Source organism: Macrobrachium nipponense, chromosome 20 (assembly GCF_015104395.2).
Source record: "Macrobrachium nipponense isolate FS-2020 chromosome 20, ASM1510439v2, whole genome shotgun sequence".
NCBI lineage: Eukaryota > Metazoa > Arthropoda > Malacostraca > Decapoda > Palaemonidae > Macrobrachium > Macrobrachium nipponense.
In genome coordinates, this window is record NC_061089.1 from 83,179,791 (window position 1) to 83,189,790 (window position 10,000).

The window sequence follows — 10,000 nt, forward strand, 5'->3', positions numbered from 1 at the left end:
ATATGATTGCAACGTTCAAAGTGTTTTATGGGGCCTTTATCTTCATATATACTTATATATATATATATATATATATATATATATATATATATATACATATATATATATATATATATATAATATATATATATATATATCTATATATATATATATATATATAGATATATATATATATATATATATATATGTATATACATATATATATACGTATATACTATATATGAAATGAGTATTGTTAATATAATATAAACATCATTATGAATATAATTCATTAACTTGGCATATGCATATTTTGATTTTGCTGCACTGTGAAGAGATGACAAAATGTAAATTCAAGAGTGTGTCAGACGGAAGAAGAATGTCTTCGTAACGAGATCTAATGCTTAAAGTTATCATGAACATTTATTGTAATTGTCATCATTTTGACTCCCACGGAGACAAAGCGGGGTCGTGAAATGTAAACACATCATTTTAGATGGCGCGATGTGAAGGATTGTTGTCTCAGCCGCGATCAAGGGCAAAGACAGGTCGCACCTTTGTTTGTGTGTGAGCGGAAGTAGGTATACTTCTGAATCTGGATTTAGTTAGATTCTTGGGTGGGGCTATTCACTGTATATGACGTCATAGATCTTTTCCAGGGCAATGAACTTGTTACGATAGTGACGTCCTCTCAAGGGAGTGCCTCGTGAGAAAGATCGTACATGAGTGCGTAGTTTCTGTTCCCCTATATTTTGACAGTAAAGGATCCTGGGCGCTTAGAAGCAGCCAAACCTGAATAGCCATGTTTCGATTTTTTATAGCGTGTGGTTATAGATGAAATGGGTAAGCATATATTGAAACCCAAGAGTAACTTTGTCTTTTTGTATCTCAAACATTTGTTTCAGGGATGTCCTATTTCATGTGACTTTTCCAGGAGAATTGATTTATATCATTCAGGTAAGTTTGCAATTTATTTTTGTGAAATTTCTTTTTTTTTCTGTTCTCTCTCAGACGGATCTGGTACTGGTAATGGTGTTGATATGGAGAGACATTAATGACTTTTGATAGCCTATCTTATGACTGATGTCTTGTTATTGTAGAGAAAGGGGTGGACGGGTTTGGTCCTATCCTTAGGGTTATTTGGGTTTCCTGTTTGAATTATAATTCCCTTTTATAATGGTGCATTGTTTGGAGTTTTCACTGGGTTGTGTTTAGACACTAAAATTTCAGATTTTAACTTATTCAGTTAATTATTTTGTTCTTTGAGAATTTGAGTTATTTAGTTAGTCCTTTTGTTCTTAAATAAATAAAGTGTATATTTTTTGTAATTTGTGAGTAATTTAACGACCTGAGGTAATTGGGACATGTGAGTTGCATAGAAGCCGATTGGTTGGTTGAGAGAGAGAGAGAGAGAGAGAGAGAGAGAGAGATAGTGTCCTAAGGTTAGGGCCATAGCTACCAGAGAACTTCGAAAATTTAAGTTTACATATTGCATCCTCTATGTGAGGGTATAATATATATACACACACACACATATATATATTATATATATATATATATATATATATATATATATATATATATATATATATATATGTATGTAAGGAGAGTCGATACTACTCTTGACCGTCAAGTGTTACGAGAACTCGTCAGTGATATGTGATTATTCAATTCCCCTTCGGTATTATTTCCGGGATAGAGCGAATCGGTTATAAAATTATACTTGTAGCTAACGTTTGTGAATAAAAAAAATGTAATGATTGTGAACAAATTTCACATGTCACATGTCACACACACGCACGCACGCACACACACACGCACACACATATTAATATATATATATACATATATATATATATATATATATATATATATATATATATATATATATATATATATATATATATAACTATATAACACACACATCACCACCCATTTATACAAAGCACCTCATAGCGTAACCTAGGGGCATGGCAAAATAACTTGGGCTAGTGCAATACTAGTATACATCACAGGAATTTGCGATCCGGAACGTTTATCTGTAACGGCTAAATTGCATCCTATTAAACATACTGGAAATTCTTAAGAATTTTTTCATTGGGTAAGTGAGAAATTGTATTTGATTATTCTTTAGCTATCATGACATTACTATCAAGATAGGTGTAGCCATCAACCTATTCTTAAGAGCCTTACGAATTTGTTCCCCAGATTTCCTGGAAAAAGAATTTGAACTAATTCGCAAGCAACTTTCGTCTTTAAAGTATCCTGACCATAAATTGAATTGGGAAAGCAATTCAAAAAGGCAGACGTAATTTTCTACCGACCCCCACTAAAGACAAGACCAGAGACACACCAACAATAAAATAAAAATTCCTCACCTGGAGACGATTAAGAGAGTAACCCAACCCCACCCTTGGGAAATCCAACCCTTTTGAATTTACCTAACTAAACAAACCCCAGAAGTCAAATCCCTGATTAACGTCCAACAAAAGACATCTCCCAAGGACTCTGGGTCTATGAGATCCCATGCCAGAACTGTGACCAATCTACATCGATTTAAAGGTAAATCACTTCCCAGAGATTAATACAACACAAACGGTCAGTTAGGTATGAACAACAGAACTCGGCTATTTTCAACCATATAAATGAACATAACCATAGAATAAACTGGAATTTGTCACGTGTAATTTATAGCAGCAACTGCCGTTACAAGAGTTAAATGATGGATTCGGCCTTAATAAATGAGAAGCAGGTAATGAACATCTCAAAAGGCGCGTGGGTTTCAGATGTCGTCGACGAAGTTTTCATTAAACCAACGCTTAAGAAGATTAAAGGAAGATTATCAGCGGGGGTGACCTAAATTGGCTTACTTGTGGACGGATCTCTGGTATATACCAACTTTTTCTGTAAAATTTTTCTCATTCATATACCTGAAGAGAGAGACAGCAGTCTCTGGAATATAGTACTTTTCTCTCTACATTTGTGTTTTTATGGGCTCCTTTTATTAGATGGAATTCTGTTGTCACAGAACATTTTTACCAGTCATATATATATATATATATATATATATATATATATATATATATATATATATATATATATATATACATATATATATATATATATATATATATATATATATATATATATATATATATATATATATATATATATATATATATGGGGGAGTGTGTGTTGTGTAAGTTTCTATTTATGTATGTATGTTTTTTTTTGTGCAGAACACATTTGCTTATTTGTAAGTGCATCAGTAGAATGTTCCGCTTGGAGCAATAAAAACTGCAAAAACCGCGAGTGACTGTTGCATCAAATGTGTGCAAACTATGTTTTCCCGTTATAATATATATATATATATATATATATATATATATATATATATATATATATATATATATATATATATATATGTTACGTCTATATGTGTGTAAGTGTATGTGCTTGCTTGTATAGGTAACGATACTCTCTTTCTAATATCTCTCACTTTCTCTCTCTCGCGGGTGTGTGTGTGTGTGTGTGTGTGTATATATATATATATATATATATATATATATATATATATATATATATACATATATATATATATATATATATATATATATATATATATATATATATATATATATATTTAAATACTTGTGTAATAAATTTTGGACGAAAAGAATGCCCTTTACTTGAAAGCAGCACTGAAGCACCTTCTGTCCGAACTGTATGTGATGGGAGAAATAAGTCTTAAAAAGGACCCGGAATTAATGCAAAGTTATCCCATTAAAGAGATGGTAGCCATTGAATCTTGTCCTAAGTCGATTGAGTTTCGTGGCAACAGATGCTTTCGTTAAAATAAGATCATGACAGGTCATATATCATAGCTAAGACTCCGAAGAAGAGCACATAACTGACAACACCAGCAAGAGTTTGCTGCACTTTATGGAAAAGAAATGACTATCTCTAGAGCGCGTAGTTCAAGCCGGTGAACGCGTTGTCGTTTCTTGCCACATTTTATTAGCTTTCCGTCAAACGTTTGAGCAAGTGACTAACTGTATCGTTGATAATATTGACGCTTTGCACAGTAGTGTTCAAGTAATACAATTCATGCTGAGTGGGGTAACAAGAATTTGTCATATGACAATATCAGTAATTTAAAATTAGTGTTAGTTGGAATAAAAAGGAAAATCACAGTTACCTTCAAATGACACCTCCAACGAAGTAGAGAACGTTCGTTCTCATGAGACGCAATTAATAGTTATTGCTGGTGGTAAGATTAAAGTTAGATTAAAGTCCGTTTGATATGACATAGCCATAACGAACCAAAATTGGAGTAAAACTTTTGTGGGCTTTTGCAATAATGCTTCGCCTTAACTACGCGGAATTACAGTAACATATGTTTATAATCGTCCGAATGCGTTATAATGAACGAATTTGCTGAATTGTGCACAATTATAGAAATAAATATTAATATTGGCCATTTGCTGCAATATACGAGAAAAATAGCTCGTTGAAACCCGTCTTTGCAGTTTTAAGTGTCAAAACCCTTCTACCATTCATGAATAGTTATCAATTATTTTTCGCTTATCATCTAAACAAACTCTCCTGTCCCCCAACCTCTCTCGTCCGTTCCTATTCACGACCACAACATAAATAGTCACTTCAGGAAAATTAGGAAGACTGTGGAAAAGAAAGCACAGATATTACTTGTTTATAACAATGATAAAGATCGTTTCCATCTCGGTTTTTGTTATCTTTATAGGTGTAGTCTCTCTCTCTCTCTCTCTCTCTCTCTCTCTCTCTCTCTCGCGGATTTTCCAAGAATATTCAGTTCCTACATTCCGAAGGGCAAATAAATATAAGCATATTTTTAAATGTAGAATAATGTACATGCCGATTATGACTCATGAATGAAAATAATATACGCCAATGAATATGCAGTAAGCTACGTTCAGCATTCCTTGCTTCAATGATTCAAGCAGTGATAATTAAAAATCATTCGAGAGGTATGTAGTAATGCAATATGCAACATACATCTTTCATCATTTCCTGTCTTCCTGCGATGCTGGTTGATGTTGCATTCCTCGTGATTTTTACGCCGGTCTAAAACAGTGAACGTCACGGTAAATAAAAATCATGGTAAAACAGCTTCGAGCATTTGAACATCCAGGTACCTGTTCCCCTCTGTTGAAGCTCTTCGGGAAAAGACGATAGAGGGCGAATTGTTGAAGTTAAATAGGCTTTTATTTGCTGATTCCTATAAGGATTTTCCTGATGATATTAATATAGTGACAATATATCTGCGTGGAAGAAAGTTTATGTGATTTCTTGAGCATGCCCGTACAGAAATCGTTAGTGAGTGTTGATACCAGGCAGATTTGTATTATCTATATTTATTTTTTAAGGCACCCAGATATGGATATGGAAAAAAGGATATGCAAAATGCCCCACGATAATAAGTGATGTTTTCGCCGTATTCTCTTCTCTTGAAGTAAATACTGAAATTCTCTCTCTCTCTCTCTCTCTCTCTCTCTCTCTCTCTCTCTCTCTCTCTCTCTCTCTCTCTCTCTCCAGCAAATTTGCAAATATATGTGAGAGCCTGATTCATTCAATTAGAGAAAAACTTTTCATATACGAGTGTGAACCTTCATTTTTGTCCTAAATAAAATTAAAAAAGGTAAAAATTTATTAATAAATACTAATTTATTCTGCCTTAGCTACATAATAAAAATTCAGTGAGCCTTTTCAATCAAACTTAATTCTCATGTAGGCGTTTAGAGTAAATTAGTCTTAGATTAAACAAATTTTTCAGGACTTCACATCATTCATAATTTCGATTGGAAGACAGGGTAGAAAAATCTGAAAGCATAATGCTTGAATCCTTAACAATCCCATACGTGTGGTTGGTTGTGAATGAAATCTCCTCCCGAGAGCGTGTGACGCAAGTCATGGAACACCGAGTTAAAACTCTCCATATTCTTTGAGCCCTTTAAAAGCTTCCGGTGAGAGTCTTTTAACACTTGCGAAATCGCAGAAGCTGAGTTAAGAAGGTCTGGAATTCTGCTGGACAGAATTTTTCGAGAAAGACCTGGATAAGAGTAAATTATAGAAAAAGGTTGAGCAAGAAGGCAAGTTCTACTCGTAAGTTTGCGCTTGGATAAGAATACTTTATATTATGAAGAAAAACTTTCCACAAAATATTCTACCTTGGTGCTATATTGAGGAAAAAAGTATTTTAATGAATTATGAGAAAAGGCTCTTTTCGGATTTTTAAAATAAAAAATTAAAGGAATATTTTCATAAAATTGAATATAGATGATAATGCTGTTTTACCATTGTTATAGAATTTTCGAAGAAATTAAGCAAAACATTCTTAATGTTTGGCTAAATATACCTGCAGAGAAAAGCATTTTCGTCGATGCCCTTGAAGTGCAACATTGGAAATTACCCCAGAGTTACTCTTACTTGTTTGGCAAACGGTCCATTGTATCTAGTATATTAGTATTAATGGGGGGAAAACTTGGAGCATGAGTTGCCTTAGACGGACTGTAAACTTCAATTATATATATATATATATATATATATATATATATATATATATATATATATATATATATATATATATATATATATATATATATATATATATATATATATATATATATTTGTGTGTGTGTGTGTGTGTGTATGTATGTGCGTGTGTACGTATGTGTGTAATTGTAAAAGACAGTAATTTTCAATGGTATTCTAATTTGGGTAAAAGTTCAGAAATCAAAAATCACATCTCCAAAATGTAAAGATATAGCAAATTATCTGAATTAATCAATGATGAAAAATTTTACTTATATATGTTTTTACACCAAAAATACTGCCTGGCTGCTCCCTACAATACAATAACGTCAAGATATGCATTATCTAAATCTTATTTCAGTCAGGTTGCCATAAATTCTTAATCAAAGAATCTTTTACATGATCATTTTTAATATCCAATAGCAAACTAAGCAAAGCGTTACTGTAAACCGAATTATCATTTACACTTTTAATTGTATCTGTTACATGCCATCGTTTGAAATTATATCTTGAAAACGATCTCGCTCAATTATAGCACGTTGAGTTTCCTCGTAATTGTTTACTGCATGACAAATATAATTTATCTAAGCAAATGGGGCAAACCTAAATTATAAAATCCTTAAAAATTTTTCAAATGCATGACAATTTCGCCTTCCAGATCTTCAAATCTTTTATTCAAAAAAAAAAGGCTACTTATTTAACCTTACAAAGCACATTTCCGTTTAAGATAAAATTAGTTTTTCATACTCCTCCTCCAGTATTAGATCTGAAACAAGTTGCAGTAGTTTCCCCAAGGAATTTTGATACCATTTTATATTTTATCACGACTAACTCTAATCCACACACATGCCAAAGGTAATTGAACTTTGGCTGTATCAAAGGTTCGGTTTATAGTTACTAGGTTACTGTTTTTTTTAGCGTATAGTATAGGATATACATAAAAATAGGGGAAAATATATATAAATTGTCTTTGTGAAACCATTGTACGACAGAATGAATTCCTTGTTTTTCTTTCACACTTTGGGGTTTAGACATTTTAATCACTGGAAGGTAGCATTTTAATTTCAAGGGTTTGGTGTTTGGGGATCGAACATTTAACTAAAATTCATAAACTTAATGATGCAAGCATAATAATAATAAAGATTCATTTAAAGAATGCCATTTAAAATGTTATTTTCATATTAAAAAATGCCTGCAAATTGCTTTGTTCTGTACGATAGTATTGATGATCGTTATTCACCTTTCATTCCCTCTTGTTTGAAGCCGCAATTTTTTAAATAATCTTGACCGAAGCCGCCGAACGACAATCCTTCAAATATGGTTAATAATAAGGAAGTTTAAGTTTATAATTAAAATATGAGAAGCACAAAAATGTCTTGATTATTTCACAAATGATCTGAAGTTTGAGTTTATAATTAAACCTAAGAAGCACAAAAATTTTTTGATTATTTCAAAAAAGATCTGAAGTTTGAGTTTATAATTAAAACATAAGAAGCACAAAAATGTTTTGATTATTTCACAAATGATCTGAAGTTTGAGTTTATAATTAAAACATAAGAAGCACAAAAATGTTTTGATTATTTCACAAGTGATCTGAAGTTTGAGTTTATAATTAAAACATAAGAAGCACAAAAATGTCTTGATTATTTCACAAATGATCTGAAGTTTGAGTTTATAATTAAAACATAAGAAGCACAAAAATGTTTTGATTATTTCACAAATGATCTGAAGTAGCCGCAATGGAACATAAGTTAGCTTCTGCATAAAATTCCTTGAGTAGAATGAGTTAAATGGCAATATGTTGGCCTAAGAGCAACAGTACTTTACATCTTAATTACAACCCAAGATTTGCTAATGATGGTAGTTACATCTTAACAAAAGATTGCTAAATGATGGTAGTGATGATGGTCGTTTGTTTATTAAGTGTTGCAACTGAGAATTTCTCTTCATGAAGATTTCGGTATCTGTGTTGTAAGTATTTTTTCTTAAAAGATCTAACGAAGTGCAGCAGCAATGATGAAGTGTCGAAATAAATCAATAAAAGAAATATGGCAAAAATATTTTTCTGAAGCGCAAAAAAAAAAAAAAAAAAAAATTGGAATTATACACGTCTGAAAAATTAAATAAACTGAACACACTTGGCCTTTGAATTCCTTTAACGGAATACATCTAAACTGTGACAATACGTGAACTGAATAAAAAAGGCTAGACTTCATGCAAAATATTTAGTTTCCCAGAAATCCAGTATTATTATATTATTATTATTATTATTATTATTATTATTATTATTATTATTATTATTATTATTATTATTATTATTATTATTATTATTATTATTTATATCATCATTATTATTATTATTAAAAGGACGTTGACCCTCTTTTTGAAGAAAAAGGATGACTGTATCTTAGGAGTTTATCTTTATATTGATGCGGTTAAATTTTCCTTATGACTTTACTCCTCAACGTTGATATTTGCTAATAAGTAGCCAGTGTTCATATCTCACCAAAGATAAATATATTAACAGCGTTTGAAGGGCAGTTTTATTCTATATATAAGTGCAAGTATTATGAAATTACGTAGACTTTACGGGAGATAAATTCTGGATTTCTTCCAAGGTATTCGTTCTGGAGTTTCTTTTGTTATTCCACGCGCGATGGTTTTTCTCAAGACGGTGAGACGACTCTGGAGGCAATAGTTGTGGGTAGAGTTATATTTAGGGGTCCAGCGTAGCGGTCAAGAGCAGCCCTGAATTCTTGTTGATCGCTGGAGGATACAGTTAGGAGATGTGATACTGGAAGCACTGTTACCAGTAGATGGACGCTCCTGAGTGGTTTACTTGCCAGGAACTCTGGAAGATGTCGCCTTCCATGCCGATGTGGACACAAAAATGTCTCCAGCGTGGTATTTAGACGGCTTCTCTCTCCTGATGTGTAGGGCTTCCAGGAAGTGTAGGTGGCGATGGTAAGTCGTATGGTAAATTGTGTCTAAATTAGGGAAGGTTTCACCTTCTTTCATTATGTCATTACGGACACTGCTGGCATGATTATACATGACGCCGTCCGGAGCATGGCAGGAGATCCTTCTGGAGAAGCACAGGGTAGTCATTTCAATTTAGTAGAAAAGGCACACTCGGATGGGGCATTTGTATTCGTATCCCCAGATATTTATAATAAGTGTGTGGAGAGGGCAGGGGCATTTTTCATTACCAAGCTGCTGACATTTGTATTTCTGTCAAATAAACAGCTTGACCTTTTTCCCTGTATTAGATGGATTGACGTTGCCTTCGATGATAGACTTGATGGCACACTTTCTTCTTTATATTTATTGTGAAATATTCCCATATAGAAGAGCTGGTGTAATTAAGGGTAGTGGTGAGAGTTTCTGATGGTAACATCTGTTCATAACTCTTCTAAGGCCATTATCCACGTGCCAATTTTTATACCCATTA